Below are 19,627 nucleotides of genomic sequence, written 5' to 3' on the forward strand. Positions count from 1 at the left end.
GGCTGCCGTATCCCCATGGAGCAGACGGCAGCCCCTGCACGCACAGGTAGGCGGGCAGGTAGCACTGCGCAGCAACAGCGTGAGAAAGCCGCTTAAATACCGCTTGTCTGGGAGGTGCCTGACCGATGGAGCTGCCGGCAAGCTGAACAGGAGTCAACACCACTTGCTGCAAGAGAACGATGAATGCAGGCCTGGCAGGTCCAACCCGGGACCAGGTAAGGAAAGCTTCCCGTCCTGCTCACAGTGGGTTTAAAAAGTGCGCCTTGAAGGGAGGGAGAACCACAGAGGAAAAAAGTGAAACCCCACTGAAGACAGGCAAAAGGAGAGCAACGGGAATGGTCAGCAATCTGGAAATCCTGTGAGCAAAGACGGGGTGAAACGGGATGTTGCCTAGTGAAATGCCGGAGAGGGCAGCCTGGGAGAGTGTCTCCTGGTATTTAGAACACCACTGCTGAACGAAGGGCGTAATCTCCCTACATCTTTGGTAGATATGACACGAGAGAAAGCTTGAACAGCCACGGGGAAGGTAGGGGTTGGGCAGGGGGAACGTCGCCTAGGACAGTGATGCAACAAAGATTTGGCTGTAGCAGCGACAGAAATCAGGACAACCCAAAGCAGCCCCTTAAATGAAAAACGGCATTTTCATTCGATAGCAGCAGCAGCTCTGAAGTGGAGCCCCCACCCTGCCGCTGGCCAGACCATCGTGTGCACACGCAGCGCACGGGGCAGAGCTCCCTGCAGGACACCGGCTGGCTCTTCTTCTCTAACTTACCCTCGCCTTGAGCCGAGCTCGGCAGCAGCCCCCTCCACCACAGACCTTGTCGCTGTTCTGGCAGTGCAGCGTTTGAGTCCCTGGTCCTCCCGAGCCGTCGTGGTGAGCAACAAAGGCGGGAGCGGAGGACAGGAGGAAAGGCAAAGCCTTGGAGAAAGTGCCTGGATTTCTGTGCTTGTGCTGTGGAAGGGGCCTGGCTGAGACCTATTTCCAGTGGAAGCATGTAGCAAGCAGTTGTTTAATGGTTTGGCAACAAAGATATGATTTACCAGCACTTCCCACTACTAACAACACGCCCGAATTAATTGGTGGTATCAGGAGATCCCAACTTCTTCTGTAATAAATAGCTAATGAGTTTAGCCTTTAAGGCTTCCAGAGGCTGCTAGCACTCATGCTAAGCAGGCACAAATAACAGCAGCATTTTTATTAAATGGATTCAAATGCCAGAAGGTGTACTTTCAAGACCTTTTGCAACATAAAAATAATTTTGATCAATGGTTTTGTCCCAGTCCTATTACTTAGCCACTTCAAGCTCCACGAAGTGCTTCATGCACTGACGTGTCACCCCCACCTGCTGGCAGCTGCCTTATTGATCACTTGTGGTTTCTGTTTCCCCTTTGCTGCCAATCAATGTTTCTGATGTCTTTCTGACTTTGTAATGCTTTAAGAAGCAACACTTCACAAAGGAATCTTTCCTGACACTGTGTTCAATTAATCTGACAGTCACTGGGCTTGCTTTTCTTTTCTAAAGTTGTTATCTTCCTTATGTCTTGAAATCCGTGTTTAGGAGTTGACGCCTGCTTTGCTGGTGTTTTATGTTACATTTTTGAATTTTGAAAAGATTCTGCATTTCAGTTCCATGTCTCTTACGGGAGCGGTTTCCAATATTTCATTTTTCACTGTCTCTGTGTCTGTGAGCCATGCTTTCTGTACGGCTCATAATTTCTGTCACTCCCAAATTCAAACCCTGTTGGTCGTATCTCCCATATCACAGGATATTCTTGCACAGTATCTAATCATAAATACTTTGTTCCTATATCTAAGGAGCTGCTGAAAGAGAGAGTTTCTGAGTCAACATCAGAAGAAAGCCAGAAGGTATGTGTGTTTTGTCTTGGAAGGATAGCATTACTGGCTGGAAGCCCAAGGCTTGATAGAAGGGAATGTGGCACAACCCCCCACCAGCTGTTTTGCTGGGTTTTTATGATCTGAAATGATGTCCCATCTGAAAGCTGAGGGCCAGCAGGCTCTGATTGCACAGGCTCATATGTTATGGAGATGTTTTTCTGCACTGTTTAGGGCCTATGGGTCCCAGCTTTCTCTGGGTCCATCAGGGGATGATGCCAGGAATGAATAGAGCATTATAGCTTTTCCTACACATCAATCTGGCCTAGTATGCGTTTGAGACTGCTGATGGCTACTTTTGGTACTGCTCCATAAAACGTATTGCTGCTCTGGTCGTAGGTACCACGTGCGTGCAGAAGGTAATGTGCAGTCTTGTTAGCTGGTGTCACACTAGCCCTCACAAGGCAGAGCCAGGGGCATGAGACACTAAGACAACAGAGAGAACCTCCAAATGAAACCGAGACACTGTAAGAAATCTAGTACAGACTCCTGAAAAATATTTTCACATCCTGATACAGAAACTGTGGCTTCCCAGCCATGCATCACACAGACCCAGCATCCCTCCCTGCACCATCCATCGCCCAACTGCCTGTCACATCTCCGTGTGCTCTTATGGAGCGTGTGACAGCTCCAGCAACTACTTGGGTGGAAACAGCGGCAACATCTGACCGGCCCATTTTCTATTGATTAATATTAGCTTCACAGCGGGTAATCAGTAGGCTGCATGGGGGACATAGATGAAGACTTGATAGTCTGCTAGAGTAAGAAATCAGCGTGCCCCACAGTCACTTACGGTGGTCAGCGTGTTCTCATCCATTGGTTGAGGTGCTTCCTTCACACAGATCTTTAGTCAGGCAGGAAATACTGGTGACAGTGACAATCGCCATTAATTTTGTAGAATGAGACTTAAGGGAGGGAGAACTCTATTTCGAATAAAATCCATTTGGCACATGGCACAGCAAGTTCAGTTGTTCAGCGCCAGAGCTCCGAGATGCTGCATGCCCCTTCTTTCTGCAAGAGGGGAAGACTGCAATTCTCTTCAGTTCCTTGCTGAGAAGGAAAAACGAGGGGAGAGCTGACGAGCTTGATTGCAGGATAAAATGAGATCTTTCGCATTTTCTCAGCCAATGCACGGGAGGAAAATTATGATCTCTTAAAGAAAGCCTGGCTGTTTTCTCTCTGCAAAGAGGTTCCTACATGGGTGCACAAGAGGGATAGAATGGGGGTGTCCTGCATGTACTAGATAAATGAGCAATTTTCTGTAACAAGGTGCTTATCAGGTTTCATCAGCAGACGATCAAGAAGAATAGAAACCCATAGAAAAACAGTAAATTGAGGCCTTCATTACATGCAGTCTGATGGGACCATCAGCACCACACAGCTTCGCCCTCCAGGAATTTTTCCTAACAGGCTCAAATCATTATCTTTGACGGTATTGGCTCAGTGTCAGAACTGTTGGACAAACTCTGAGTCCGATCATCAGAAGAACACTCTGATTCTAAGCTGTAGTTTTAATTTAAAAAATCATGTAATGTCATTTAAATTAAATATAATTTCATTCATGACATTGTGAATTGACATTTGTAGAGAACGTCAGGTGGCAGAACGTCCGGTGTGTTCAAATGCCATGGGTGCGATTGTGACCAAACAAGTTGTTGGCTATTGCAGCTGCAATATAGCAAGCTGTATAAAAATACGTGACACAGAATAAAAGGGCTAAGCTATTTCAGACCTTATTTAGGTAGGTATAGAAAGGTTACCACACTTTGCAACTAGCAAAGAATGTCCTTAGTTTTGCTTAATACTAGCCTTCAAGCTGAAAAACACCATTAGTGTGTGTGGGGAACATCATGAAAACTCTTAAAAGTTCAGTAACTTAGGTTATGAAAGGCTCTGCCTTCTGAATTTTAGTGCTTTAAATAAGCTTCCTTATTACTTAAATCCAATTTTCTAGATAGCCTCTTACTTTGAGCCTGTTAGGCATATGTTATGCCTTTGCCTGAAAGTCTCCTAGTGACCTATAAATTGATTGCAGCCTGTGAAATTGGCCATAAGTAAATCTTTGCTCTTTTTTTTTTTTTCCCTCTTTTCTTTTCTTTTTCTGAAATAAAAAGATGCAGGCTTGTCTACCATCAGATTATAGATCCTGTATGCACTTCAGAAATCTTATTGACCTCCTAGCAATGACGTAGCTCCTGAGGTCTGTAGCAGTAGGCTCTTATATTGTGAAGCTAAGATGACTGTGTTCGTCAATAATGCCACGGGGTAACAAAAAACTTTAATTATTCTCAATCTTTGTTCGTTGTCATCACAAGTACATTTGCAATAGGCAGTGTTTTATTCATCTGATAGGTTTACATATGTCATAGTAGTCTACTGTGTAATGTGTTTGGAAAGAAAAAGGACCACCACAAACATAGAATCATAGAATCGTTTAGGTTGGAAAAGACCTTTAAGATCATCCAGTCGAACCATTAACCTAACACTACCAAGTCCACCACTAAACCAATTAAGGGTAGAGGAATAATTAACTTCATGTTTCCTGGCTTGGTGGCTGGATTCTTTTTCAATGAAAGCAAAACTAGAATAGAATCATTAAGGTTGGAAAGGACCTCTAAGATCGTTAGTCCAACCGTCAACCCAAGTAAACCATGTCCAGAAGTGTCACGTCTACCCATTTTTTGAACATCTCCAGGGATGGTGACTCCACCACCTCTCCGGGCAGCCTATTCCAGTGCTTGACCACCCTTTTGGTGAAGAAATTTTTCCTAATATCCAATCTAAACCTCCCCTGGCACAGCTTGAGCCCATTTCCTCTCATCCTGTTGCCAGTTACTTGGGAGAAGAGACCAACACCCACCTCACTACAACCTCCTTTCAGGCAGTTGTAGAGTGTGATAAGGTCTCTACACCTATCATACCTACTTGGTTTCATGTAGGGTATCAGTTTAAAGAGGTTTACATTTGTTTATCTCATTATTTGTGTTTACAATTTACATATGTTAAAAAATGTCCTGTGTCTTTCTTGCATCATAACAACTCCACAAGAGCAGAGTGCCATAGCCAGCTCTCAGGTCATTAGATCTTCATCACATTCACCCAGTGAACTGGGAGAACATTTTGTGACTGTGTAGGAAGAACAACCGATTCAACCTAACCTGGTCAGCTAAGCAGAGCCCTGTCGCAACACAGTTTGTCTGCCAAAATTTTCCTCCTAATTCCCCAGCTTGAGTCATGGGCGCCTGATCAGCCAGGGCTCAGCACCCTCCAGTTGCCAGCAAAGATCAATGACTGGTCTCTGATTCATCAGCTTTAATAGTTTCTGAAACACATTGTTGCGCTGGTATCCACAGGAATCAGGAAGATTAAGTATGTAACTGTCAAAAAAATATATTAAGCTGGAGTTTGTCACATAAAGGTATGACAAAAAGAAAAAGAATAAGCTCCAAAATGACAAGCGAACATGGTGATTTAATATAAATGGCATAAAGTTGTTCAAATTACACCAAAGTTCGCAAATAAGGGATATTAGTAGTGCCCCCCTGCCCCCACTTTTTATGCCCTTATTTCTTTCAGATGATTGCTGGTTTTATGCCCCTGCTGCTGCGTGTGTCTGGGAAGAAGCCCATGCTCCACAATATGATAAAGCTAATTTTGCAAATGATCACAAAGTCACAGACACATGGCACAAAATGTTGACCCAGTCCAATGCCCTCTTCACGATTTCCAGTTTGTTCAAAAATTTGTTTTGGGGCAGCTGTATCCCCACAGACTTTACACCAGATGAGGCAAGTTTGTTCTCTCACAACTGGCACAAAACCCACCACTTTGGGTGCTTTGACCAGATATTTATTATTAACAGGCAAGCCTCAGTAATGAACAGCCCTGAGCAGGGCTGTCTTCCTGAGCATGCAGCCACCCCTGCCCAAATTTTCTGCCTGAATCACCTCTCACCTTCTTTTCTTCCTCCACCTATACAGTGGTTCCTTTCCAAAATAGAGAGCAAAGTCCCATTATGTTATTTCCTTCTTGGTAAGTCCAAAAAGCATGCCCCAAAAAAGCAGTATTAACTTTGGCAATCGGATTCCTTGCCTTTGGAGCTCTTATTCCACATTCTGCCTGCACTTATAGAGACTTCAATCTTTATTGATTTTCCTGTGCCACCTCTCAGCATCCTTCCTAGGCAGCATGATGCATTAACTTTCCATATAATGAATATTCCTGTTTGGTTCTGTACGCTGAAATACACCCATCTCTGAATGAGATTTCATCGCTCTGCATTGCTGATTTTCAGCTGCATGCCATAGCCCTTGTTTTTCATAGACTGGGAACATGAAAAGAGCCCTCCAGACCCAGAGGTCTTGCTTTTAACACAATCTCTGTTGTATTGGTGGGGGAGAGCCTTTATATTTTTTAGACTAGTTCCAACAATAAAGTTATTAAAGCTATTTTCCACCTTGCAAGAAAGCTACCTGATGATGATGATATTGTTCCTACCTTTTAAACTAATTTTATTTCAATATGGTACATTTGCAGTCATCATAATCCTATTGTTGCATATTATTCCCAGTATAATGACTGAAAATGCTATTGCTTGGGGGAAGGGATTTGTCCTGTTCTTTGTGGGTTTGGGTTTTTTTCTGTTTAATTTTATCTACTGCTATAATCATATCAGAAGATAAGCCAATTTATTCACTAAAATCCTTCCTATCCATTCCTTTGTTGACTTCAGTTTCCGGCGAAGGACACAAAGTACGTTTGCAAAGCAGAATGAAGACAGACCTGCAGTTATTCCACTAAAGGTAGGCTGCATCCACACTGCCAAGTGTTTGTCCCAGCCATAGTGCAGAGCAGGTAGCATCCTTGCAGTTCATCTTCTCACAGGAGATGAGAAGATACATATAGCTGTAAAACTATATAGTCAGCTCCTCCATGCCAGGCTTGGAAAATAGTGGCACTAAATCCATAGCGCCTCTAGGGTGGCACCTCCACAGCACCGGGGACACCCGTAGTCTTCCTGAGCTAAATGGCAGCAGACCTCCAGATAAAAGAATTCCAGATACTTTATTTTTACTCTTAAATTCTTGCTGTGGATTTTAAAAATTCATTTGCAACTTGTGTAAAATGGATGACGATCGGTTTCGCACCATGTCATTACAACTATTCTAGCTTACATCCTGCTTTCCCAAAAACATTATTTTGAGTCCCAGACTTGAGGGAATTTAGGAAGTAATGAGCATCAGGAGAGTGGAATTTCAGCCTTCCTGCAATGATGATTTTTTTGTTAAGCACACAAACCCCAAAGTCTTTCTCAGATATCCACGTGAACCTGAGATCCAAGGTGGGTATGAGGTACTTGGTGACCATGCTGGCACAGGAGGCCATTGCCCCATTTAGATACCCGGCTCCCCACCTACACTTAGGGGATACAGTTTGATTGATACGGAATAGTTGTTGCAGGGGGGTGACTTCCAGAGGATGTCATTTCTATGTGACCCAACTTACCTGCACAGCTGTTCTATGCACTGTTGTAACAAACTGTTTTTTTTCCATGAAACCATTATTGCCTCTGCCCAGCTCAAAACCTGAGCTTTCTAACAATGCAACAGCAGAAGAAAAATAGTTTTCTCTTTCCCCTCGCACCTGAGTTCTAGCTGACACATTTCCTATTTACAGATGGATCTTGTCAAGCATAAGCAAGTGCTGAAAGACAAAATAGTATTAAAAAAGTGATCTGATATTATATGCCCATTACTGCCATGTTTTGTATTAAACTTCCATTTATAATAGTTAGTAAGAATTAATATTTTCACAAATAGGTCTCAATTGTTATAGGTGATTACGGAGTTCAGCAGGTTGATTGTTACTGTAGTAGAGCATTATCTGCTGATGAACTTGTAACCCATTATTCTTACCTGTTAGGTGCTCATATTATCTATCAATAATTTATAAACTAACCTCATTATAAGGTTATAGTATGGACTGCGACAGATTACAGCACAAACAGGCAGCACTCAAGCACTAAGAAGTTTCTCAGTGCCGCTAATCCCAGCTTCATTATGCATTCCTCATTTAGATTTTATCACATGCTGTTGATATTCTGGAGGGCTCCACTTCTTCCTAGGACGTGGTTATCAATAATCCATGTACTGCATTTCCCCACACGGCAACTGATGCCTGTAGCAGAAGCTTAGTTAGCTCTTGCTGTTGTATCGGTACAGACAGATTTGGGAAGAAGACCAAGAGTTTGCTAACAGTCTTCAGAGTCAGCAGAGCTCTACACAGGTTTGGGGGTCTGAGTGCAGTGGTGAGGCCACAGCGATGGCCATCTCTACTGTCATCCCCATTTTGAGCTGGTACCTTCAGTCCTCCTTTCACAGGAGTTCTGTCTAGTGCCTGAAGATACAACTTCACCAGTACACTCAACTGTGTTTTCCGTCCATGTCAGCCATGTTCTTCATAGATTTATTTCACTAAAATGGCCACAGCATAAAGTACTAAACCTACAAGCAGAAGCACTTGCTGTAAAATGGCCGGAGAAATTGCCAAAGAATGGCTGGGAGTGGGTTTTTTTCCAGATTTGTATGTACAGAAGATGGAAAGCTTGGCGAAAAAAAAAAAAAAGAAAGTAGTTTATGCTCAAGTATTTCATTTTTTAACAGCAGTCACTTTCCAGTGCTATCTAAATAGCAAGCCAACATTTTTTTAAGAAAATCCTCTGTACTTGAATGCTTTATGCCAGTTCTCTCTCACAACGTGGAATGCAAACACTGACAACCGTGAGTGCGCAGCTGCAGTATCTGACATTGTGAAAATTAATAGCAAAACTGGAAAGAGTAGGCTGTTCACAAAAAGAGTAGCATAGCCATTCATGGTGCGCACATGCTTGTTAAAATCCATTTTTCTGAATTCATGACAGCGCACCTTTCCTTGGAGCCCCTTCAGGCAGGAGATGCTCTCAGGACATCCAGGAAGAGCAGCTGGCCTGGGCAGAATCTCAAGGCAAAAATCTGGGCTTTACTGAAGCCACTGGCAAAGTTCATTTGGACTTTAGTGGAGCCAAGTTTTTACTGTCACCTTATCACTAAATCTCTTGGCTTTCAGCATTACTGCATATTTTCCTGAGCAATTTTAGGCATATCTATTTCAGTCTTCTGACAAAGATATTTATGATGAATAGTAATTATTCTGTGTTAGTAGTATCCTGGGACCTTAGCTGTGGACCCATGTGCATCATCAGTAGCAGTGTGTGGATGCATAATAAAGAGACAGGTTTGCTCTTTATTTATGTATGCTGCTCTTTACCTTATCCTCAGACATTTATGCAAAGGGGTTTAAACTGAGGAGTAAACACGAAGATGTGGATATGATGTCTGGTTCAGGATGTGCCTAGTCTACAGACTGTCGGAGCCTGGTAAGAATTAATGTCTGTTGCTCTTTATCACTTTCCCTGGATATCCTCTATTGTCCCTTCTTAGAAACAGGATACAGAACCAATATTCCTACACTCTCAGTAATACAGAATTTTCTGCTTGCGTTATGTTGGGAAGATCTGTCTGGAACATCAGTGGTGTCGTGGCAAACAGATCTGAATCCTGCACCCTGACTGCAAATGGATGGTTCTTTCTAAAGCACTTCTATGATGTGTGCCTTATTTTTCCATAACTACAAATGGGGCTTTGTAGAACATTTTGACAGCTTAAAAAGAATGATGCCATTTCTAACTTAGCATTTCCACTGAGATTAATCTGATTTTCAGACATGTATTTTGGCCTAGAAAGTAGCTAGTAATTGAAATGTCTTTTAAAAATTTTACTCAAAGTAAACAAATAATTTTCCCAAGCCACATTTATTGTAAATGTCAATCTTGTGGCTGTCAGATCTTTCACTGTCTCTCTTCCTCCTCACCGCATATCATGCTGAGGCCTTTTGTAAAACTAATCCAATTGCTTCTCTATAAGCAAGTGAATGAAATCTAAACACAGACTACACCAGGATGATGATGAGAAGGCAGGCATATGTTATCATAACTTCCCAGCCTTCCAAGGGTTGTATTTCCTCATACTCTTGCAAGCATACGCAACAAGACCAAGTAAACAAACAAAAACTCTCAATAAACTACAGGGGGAAAGAAAACCTCCTTTTTTCTCAGAACTTGTGTGGGCTTTGCAAACACACGGTTCGTTAGAAGATAATTCCTTATACATGGTTACTTATCAGGCTGAGACAGGAGCACTTAGGTTCTGCGGTAAAAGCACCTCAGCTTGCAAGAACAGGGCAGGGGGTCAAAACAAAGTGGAGAGCACATCCTTAGATGGCTATTTCCTTTCTGCTCTATTCTAAACACTAGCAATTAATGCTCTCTTAGCCGAGAGGCGCAAATTCTGCAGTAGCTTCTGGTTCAAGTGCATGGTGAGAGCTGCTCCTGACACTGCCACACAGCCTGGGGTCACACACTCAGCTCTGCAGACTCCCACAGAGGAACAGGGATTGCCTGGCCAGAGGCTGCCCACGCTGTGGTCCCAAGTACATCCTGCTGTGCACTGTACTGGTGGCTCTTAGCCTGTAAGGTTTCCCTTGGTTTGGGTATTATACAGAGCACAAAAAAGGATGAAGATCAAGAGCAATATGTTGGTTTTATCACAGAGACACTAGTGTGAGATGGTGTGGAATGACAAAGCAGATCACCAGCTGCAGCTTCTGGTCAGCATGGGCTGCGGGTATTGGCGTGGGTCTCTGGTTTGGTGTGCGTGCTCTTTGCCACTCCTCCCACCCCGCTGGCTAAGACTGAAGGCACACAGAAAAGCTCAGTTAGCTGAAAAGCCAAAAGCAATGGAGTAGAGCTGAAGTCCTTTAAAATTTCACTTTACTGATTCACTTTGGTTCTCTCTCATAGTGCATCTCTAAAAAGACTCAGTGACTGAATAGTTCCTGACTTGTATAATTCCAGCTTTACTGTCCCAAATTAAGTGGCTCTTTATTTTTTTAAAAATACTCAGTTCCCTTTCAGAATGAATTCCTATAGTTTCTTTTCTTCATCTGGTCTCTGATTTTAAACAAATGTTACTCCTAATTCTACACTATATCTACAGTGGGAAATGTGCCCCAGAAATTACTCCTCTAGTGTTCAAAAGTGCTTGATAAGTAATACTCAGGTTACATTGAAAGTGATCCTTTACTGCCAGAAATTACATTTTTGGGAGGTACCTTCAGCACCCCTTGTGGTGATGTGCCTTGCTACCTACAGCGTGCTGTGTGGGATTTAGCCCATGGATCCCAATAACGCTTTCATGATCTTTCCTACAGGTAACACCCACAGTCTCTCATACACGAACAGACACTAATAACCATTTCTTCACTTGGCTATGCATCTTCCAGTGCAGAGACAACAGTCCCTTCTCAGCGTCTGTAACAGTCTAAGACAATTCAAAGTATATAAAAGTTATGAACCACGTTTTTTAAATAGAACTGGGGAAGCATAATTTTAATCAGTCCTGTTTGATTATTCCAGTTGGCACAATGTGTAAAAAGGTATCACAAATTATTTTGAGAGATTAGCCAATTACAGAGAGCCATTTCCAGAGAGGAAATTTAGGGCATCTCGCTAACGGCTTGATTTATACAGCAGTCCATAGTTTAGCAACAGCTCGTTTGATTGCTTATGTAAACTGGTTTCATTTCACTTGCTTTAAATACAGAAAAACTGTAAGTAGATAAGCAGCTCTATGAATAACAGAACCAAGGAGCCCGGTTTCCTACAGATTTGAGTTGGTAGGAAAAAATCCTACATGTACCCTCTGACATCTAGCAAGTGGTAAGCTCTCCTTAAGGCCTTTCTTTTTCTCTGAATAGCCATTTATTTTCACAAAACTTTTAGAACGGCAATGTCTTTGGGACTAGTAACCTTGGTGTTGAATTTGGCTGCAACTGGTCAACTTCAAAAATTACTGAAAAAAGAGATGTGAAAGATGTGTCCATACATGCATGCACAGCTGTGTACACACAGAGAGCATGACTGCATAAGCCTCATTGAATTACAAAAAAATGCTCTTTAAGAAAATTGATATAAACTCCTGTAACTCTACAGCTTTTGCCAGTCATGTCCATTTTCAGAAAGTGAAGAGCTAACCATCAATCGATATCCTTCCGTGATATGGTTTAATGAAGAAAATAAATGCTACTCCCTAAGGAAAGTAATTTTCTCATTCCTTGGAATGTATTTATTTTCTCAGATTACTTACTGAACTTACTGCTTCATCTTTCCAAAGAAAATTTCCTTTGCTACATTATTGCTAAGCTGAAAAGGAAATGACAGAAAACCAAGCATTGACCCTCTTCACGTCAATGGCAGCACTGACATTTTTACCCAGTTATTTTAAAGCCCGGACTCTACAGGGCTGTCCATAACTCTGATCACAAATAGACCCCTGTTCAGTAAAGGCAAAGACAGTCAATTGGGCAAGAAAATCTGAGAATGTGGTTAGAACTTGCTGTTATTTTAATATTTTAAACTGACAGCATTTGAAAAGTAACTTGAAAGCTAAAATTTAAATTCACCTGCCTTTCTGTGCCTTAGGCTATGAAATAGGTTCAGACAAACAGCTAACTACAAATTATGTCATGTAGGACTTTGTAATATAAAGCTCACAGTGAGATCACAGCAAATAGCAGTTTACATTAGGAAGCCTACGCAGACAGAAAGATCTTCACTACACGGAGATATTTTGTTAAAAACATTCTCCTTCCAATGCCGGAATGGTGCGGCAATACTCCACACACCTACATAGCATTGGTGTCAACTGCAAGCAGGCTGGCTTGGCAGGCGAAGCCAAGCAGACTGCAGAAGTTCTGCATTACATGGTTTATTGCCGATTTTCCCTCTGCAATAGTATTCATAGCCAGAGGCACAGAGCAGCAGGTGACTTGGAGCTTTAATTTCCAAGTTTTCCCACAAAGACGACTAGCAGCTGATTACAATATTGATGCTGGTGATGTGACTCTGGAATTTCACCAGCACTGCTCAGCAGAACACGGCTGCTACAAAAGACTTGCCATCGGAAAGGCTCTGCAAGTCAGGCTTCCCTCTGAAGGTCATGCAGAAAACTGCGTCTCAGACTCCCAGTCACAATCTGATGAAGGTCTGTGTTAAAATGAATCCATTTTCTTGCTCTCCCTCCCCCTCTATTCTGTCTGGAAGCCTGTCCCAGAAGTTCACTTGTCTGACGCTTAAGAGCTTTCCTCAAATGCCTCTGTTCAAGAGAAGGTTTATTCATTACATCCATTTGTCCTTCTGCTAGCTCTATCTTTTTGCTAAAAAAAGCTTTTTTTCTCTGATGTTAACACTACCTGCATATTAGTAGAAAACAATCAGATACTCTTCCTGCTTTTGTTTTGATAAATAAGCCAAACATTTTAAAATCTTCTCACAAAACAATCTCACTCCACTATCTTGATCATCCTAAAAGCTTTTTATATACCTCTTCATTTCTCTCAAACTCCGGTGACCAGAAACACACCATAACCATCACAGCTGGTCAAATAAGTAGAACGACCCACGACGGGCTTGCAAGGAGCTCAGCTGGACAATTCTCTCAAAAGGAAAGAGGGGTGAGGTAGTCCATCTTTTCCTCCATTTGCTGATTATGGGTAAACCTGAGATGGGGGTTTAAATTGAAGGATGGAGTATGTGCTGTAATTTAGGATTAGTACAGATTATTTGTGTCCCTTGGAAGTAGTCATTAATTACGCTTTTATATTACTTAGATAACCCTTGCCTCTGTTTCCCATTCATCCATACAAAGCAAATATGATGCATTGCTATTTATTCTTTACATAGTGTTATAAAGCAAAGTTGATTCATTTTATGACACAGGGCTTGAGATATTTCGATTCTGTTTGCTTTTCTTAGATTTATGTGATCATGCTGCTTGCTTCTCTGCTTTTAGTATGGTTATTAATGTTCTAAGGGTTTTGTTACATTCTGTGTACATTCATTCATTCAAACTTTAAAATGTGTCCTGAAGAGAACTATTTATCAAAACAGTATTTTGTGTTTCTAAAAAAAATGTAACTTCTTGCCTAAAAAAAAAAACAAACCACCAAACAAAAAAAACCCTCCAAATCCACCAAATTTCATAGAAGCAAAATAGGGGGAAGAGATTAGGCAAAAAACCATATTTGTATATCTTTTAAAAGCTGCTATAAAAGCTACTTCTGAGGGTCTTCATTTCTGGTTACCTAACAAGATGCCATTAGACTTTTTTTTTTTTTTTTAGCAGTGCTAAGGGCACCACTCAAAATGATTTAAATTGCAGTTCTGAGCACTCAGCTGCTCTGAAAATCAGGCCCTATATGGGTCAAGTTGGTCATTTCCTCTAAATGAACACTTAAGAAAACATTGGCTTTAAGCGAGTTGGTTCAGACTATGAATCCACCCTGGCAGAGATGGGAACAGAACTTGGGTTTTCTGACTGACTGATCAAATGACTCGACTGTGCTATCACCAAGAAAGAGAGTTTAAAGAATGACTCTGAAAGGTTATTTTCACTGAATTGCTGAGTACATAAAATGTGTTGAAAGAAAGGGTAAAACTTCTTGAAAGGGTTTAGAAATGGTTATAGTTATAATCTGTTGTGGTAGGATTTTCAAGTCCGGTGTTCAGTGAAGCTAGACTGACAAATTTATTACAGTTATAAGGCTGAGAAACCTATTAGAAGAAATATAATAGAAGGTACATTTTTGTGAAGCTTTAAAAGGAACTGAAACAATTCAACAAAAGACTAAATTTGGTAAAGGGGAAAAGTCATTTATTAAATCTTTCTAAAAAGATTGACTGACCTTTCTTTAAAAAGAGTGGGTTTTTTGTAAAAAATGGAAAGCTCAACATTCATAACAACAACCTAGTAAAAGGGTTTATTAGAAACTGGCTTCTTGTGCAAGTTCAGTTCTTTTTATTGTCAATAAATGTTGGTGTTATGCAATAAGAGAAGCATTGTCGTCTCTAATTTCTCTCAGGGATTGAAGAAACTCATAATAAAAGCATTCAAAATCTAAACTGAAATAAAAAAAAAATAGAAAAAAATAGAACACTCCTGCTCAGGTTTGTATGGCAAAAACCAGAGACACAAACTATGGTCTGAGAATTCAGCTCATAAGGAAACTGTGCCAGAACTGTGAAGGTGGTGTTATTTCTTCTACCTCTGCTTACAGTAAAAGTCAAGCTATTAATATCAGGCATCTTGACAGTCACATAAATGCATATATTAAAATTCAAAGTACTTTTTGCTTCTGTAGATGTATCATCATTACAGAATAAGACAATTTTAATGTAAGACCAGATGGCAATAGCATTACTTACAGTGGATAAAAGTTACAGGCTGATTTGTACACCCAGTGCGAACGGACTAAAACTGAAGATGGTGTCTATCACCATCCCAGAGCAAAACTGGACACAAAGTTAAATAGTCCAGTCCGTTCAAAGCGGTGTGGGAAAGCAGTCGGAAGACTGTTTAAAGAACCAGCAGTGCCTGCATGTGACTGGATTCACATGAACATCAGCAGGCACCGACTTGCTCCTCAGTAAACTTGCTACGGTTTCAAGTAGGAACCTCAAATCAGGCCAAAGCTGACTTGCTTTCTGTTGGCGTAGCTGGCAAGACCAGCCTCGAGGAAGTCCAGTGAACCTCCACTAAGGTGTGATAGACATAAGCTGAGGTTGGTTTTGAAGCAGGTGATCAGGCACTGGCCAGGTACGTAATTACAGGCACCAATCTGGGGCAGCCAGTTTCTCAAAGCTCCCCATATAGGCCGTAGAGAAGGATACCTCTGGTCCTTCAGAGCGACTCCAAACGCTCAGCCTCGTGCTCTGCATCACTGCCAAGGAGAGCTTGTCTCTCCGCACTGATTAGGGAGGCAGCCTAGGAAAACCGGCCTTCTCATGTATAAATCATCTGATGTGACTCTCTCACTTAAGAGCCAAAAGGTGTATTTCTGTCCCTCTTGTTCACATGCATCCTCTTGTCGCTCTCAGGAGGAGCACGTTCGCAGTGTGCAAGGGAAGAAAGCTGTAGCCTACACAGGTAAGTGAAGTGCTGCTTGTAAGATCAAAGCTAAGTATCCCCATTCGGCATACTTCAAACAGGAACTGAGAATGGTGGTTCTCCAAGTGTTTGTTTTTGTTGGGTTTCCTGCATTCAGTTTAGGGAAAACAGACAACAGGAGTTGTTTGAAATAAAGCTGTAATTTACTATCCTAACACGCTGAGAAGCAATTAGATTCAAGCTAATTACTGTAAATAGTTTTTTATAATTACTTGTAAAACATTCTACTACCTGTACTTCTGTTCAAGTCGGTCGAGGCCTGTAGGTTTTTGGGTTTAAGAAAAGGCTTAATGTTATTACTCAAGGGCCAAACTATTTTCTTGCATTCTTCAAAAAGAAGTAGCTATGCCGTAGAAACTACTGATGGAAAGCACCTGTTAGGGCATGCATCCCCTTGACGATACTGCATGGGTGTACCAGTAAACTGTCTCAAGCATTGTCTAGGCTAGTTTACATTTCACAGCTGTATCTACTACTACTGCCTGGAAAGACTGTTCCAGAACCGAAAAGGATCTTTCTCAAAAGCAGGGGGGAAAAAAAAAATCAAATAATTTGCAGCTGAATACTGATTTTCTTAGCTTTGTCCTATTTACCAGGTTTTTATCTCTACTTGAAGCATAAAGAAAAAATTCTCTTCCTCGTGTCCTTCTGCCACAACCATTATATTTTTCTTTGACATCAGACAGTTTGGCCTGGCCTGATCCACAGTTTTATACCACGCTTTCACAGGCACACAAACCAGGGGGAGTTCCACCCCTCTGTGCCCTCACCCTCACAGCTGTCGGTTCTTCCTCTTCCCACAGGTCTTCCAACTCGTCTCCTGAACGTGACCCAACTGTCTCCAGTTTGGACAACTGTTTTTGCACCGGCTGATGGGTGCTCAGCCCATCCTGGTCTGTTGTTTGGGTCCTAGTTCACCTGAAACAGGTCTCCTGATGTCTGGGGGCAATTCCAACAAGCACGCACAGACTGTTCACGTTAGTTTGTCTAAGCGTACAGTCATGCATCGGCAATTTTCTTTCAACAAAGTGTGACTTCCACACGTGTACCAGTCTTTCCCACACTGAATACACAACTTTAGCTGCCAAATAACAAAATGCAAATACAGGAACATGGTGTTGGGTTGTCCTACCATTTAGGAGCTTCATCTTAGCTCTACTCTTACTACCACAGAGAAGACAACTATTTGTAACCCTGAACAGAGAATGGTATGGGACCTGCCAACAGTAAGGTTGAGAGCAACTCCCTGAATATTGGAATGTGAGGGGACAAAGGAACTAGAAGCCCATTTTTACACTTTCTAGGTGTGATGCTTTATTAGCTCACTCCCGTGCTGGGAGGACACTTCCTTGCACGCCTTCGCCTTTTTAGCTTGTAACTTACAGCAGCTTCGCACAGGGCTTGTGCAGTTGATCAAAATGCCACCGACCACTTCTGCAGTTGACAGGAAAACCTGTCAGAACCCAAGGTGATGGCCAAAAGCTGCTCTGATGGGATTTCACGGCTCTTAGACCGTCCTGTAGGCCTGGTATATTTTACCAATGGTATCGCTTAAGAAATGTTTATGAGCAGATAGACTTTGGACCTCCAAGTGGATACCAAGCTACCGTAGCAATAGGGGTGAGGCTCCAAAAGGCAAGTAAAGAAAGAAGAGGAAAGCAAAGCAATTACAAAAAAAATAAAATATATGCATTTTAAAAAAAGTTTTGAAGTGTTTTCATATAAAAAAATCCCTTATTATTGTTTTCCCTTTGAAATACTGCTGGTTTAAAATCCCAGAAGATAAAAACATTCAATTTTTTAAAAACTGACATATGGCAAAAATTGGTACCAGTAAATAAAAGCACATAAAGCTAAATCGCGCCATTCTAAATGTTAGTAAAAATGACAAAATAAAATACTAGCTATATAAACTATGCACAGGTGTGTAGCATATTACAAGAAAAAAACATATCTCGCAATTATAAGCCTACAGTATTTATTTCACTTGCCTGTAATTACATTTTATACATGTTTGTTTAGTAGTATCAATCCAAGACATCATTTTGAGGATATAATTAACTGCATGTTAGAACAGAATGTGTTGGACTGGTTTTGTGTGTTGCAAGACTTAAAAGTCTTTGTTAGCTGTGTTTAAGTGCCACCTAGTGTTACAATTCACCAATTTCGCTCAGAAAACCCTTTTCTCCTAAATTTTCAGACTAAAACCAAATTGCAGGGTTAAGAAATACCTCGGGTTACAATGCCCACATTTCGGTGCTAACAGCAAGTCCTTAATCCGTATTTAGGCACTCACAGCGTACACGATCTCATGCGTAACACTTCTCCTGCAGACTGCGCCCGAGCAAGAGAGAGACTAGTCTGCTGTTAAAGCATACCCTCCGTCATATTAGCACAATTGGACAGTAAATACAGTTTTTCAAATTTTTATACCAGCGATCCAACAGTAAATTCACACAATGATAGAAGTATTTAAAGAAGACACACACATATAAAAACTTTGAAATACTTTTTTCTGTAAGATGCACAGTATAACCGGAAACTGGGGGGGGGTGAGGAGATGGATGACATAACAATCTATAGATCACGCTACAATTAGATGCCAGTGTATTAAGATATGCAACAGAATGCCTTTCCCCATGTCAGTGACTCCTATCTATAAAGCCCTGTTTCTGCAATGACCCTCGCCGACTTCATTGTGGGCGCTCCACAGATCCAAGGAACCACCTATTCAAACCAGCCTGCTGCTGGGGGTTTCTGGCTGTACTAGCAGTGTTCTTTTTTTAAAAGTAAGTTTAAAGCTTATATTCTTGACAAGTTGGGAACTGATGTAGGTTAGGTTGCTCTTCTAATGAAAAAAGAACATTAATACTGAAAAACTAAATGCAGAGTTTATACCTCATTAGCTATGAACTTACGGAGTGTTTCATCCACTGTCACATAAAGCAGTCATTAAGAAATTATGGTTTCCATCCTGTCTCTGTTTCCGCAAGACTGAACACTTGATAGTATCTGTAGCTTAACTAAAATGCTCTTTGCATTCTCTCCACAAATGGCATATATAATGGCTTATGTAAACCAAACTTCAATTTGTCTCTATTCTTTCTGAAATTCATTAAATGCTACTGGAAAGAAAGATCACCGCCATTACAGAGAACTGGTGTAGCTCAAAGTAGAATATGCAAAACACTTAGGCTTTCCGTTAAATTTAGTGAGATCGTAACCATTAGTTTTTCACACCATTAGAAATGAGGAGAGGCTCCTATTTCTCCATATCATTTATTGGGAAGTCTTGTCTTTAAATCACAACAGTAAAAAAAATTAAGTACTATTTATCCTGACTGCTGCAATAAACAGGCGTAAGTTGACAGTACGTTAAAGAATTTCTACTTAATTATATGTCATAAAGTGAATTAATGAGTTTGTTGCAGAAATACAAGAAAAAATTGAAAAGATAAAGAGCTGAAGAATCACAAGAAAAAACTTCTGATCAGCAGTAAGAAAGGCTCGTGATGAGGCATCTTAGAACACTAGGATCAGAGAACGTTTAGAAAGGAAACAGGGAAGCAGCTCTTTAGGAGCTGCTTTTAGAAATCACCTGCGGCTGCAAATGTGCACAAAGCTATCAGGCAAC

Source organism: Pelecanus crispus, chromosome 7 (assembly GCF_030463565.1).
Source record: "Pelecanus crispus isolate bPelCri1 chromosome 7, bPelCri1.pri, whole genome shotgun sequence".
Lineage (NCBI taxonomy): Eukaryota > Metazoa > Chordata > Aves > Pelecaniformes > Pelecanidae > Pelecanus > Pelecanus crispus.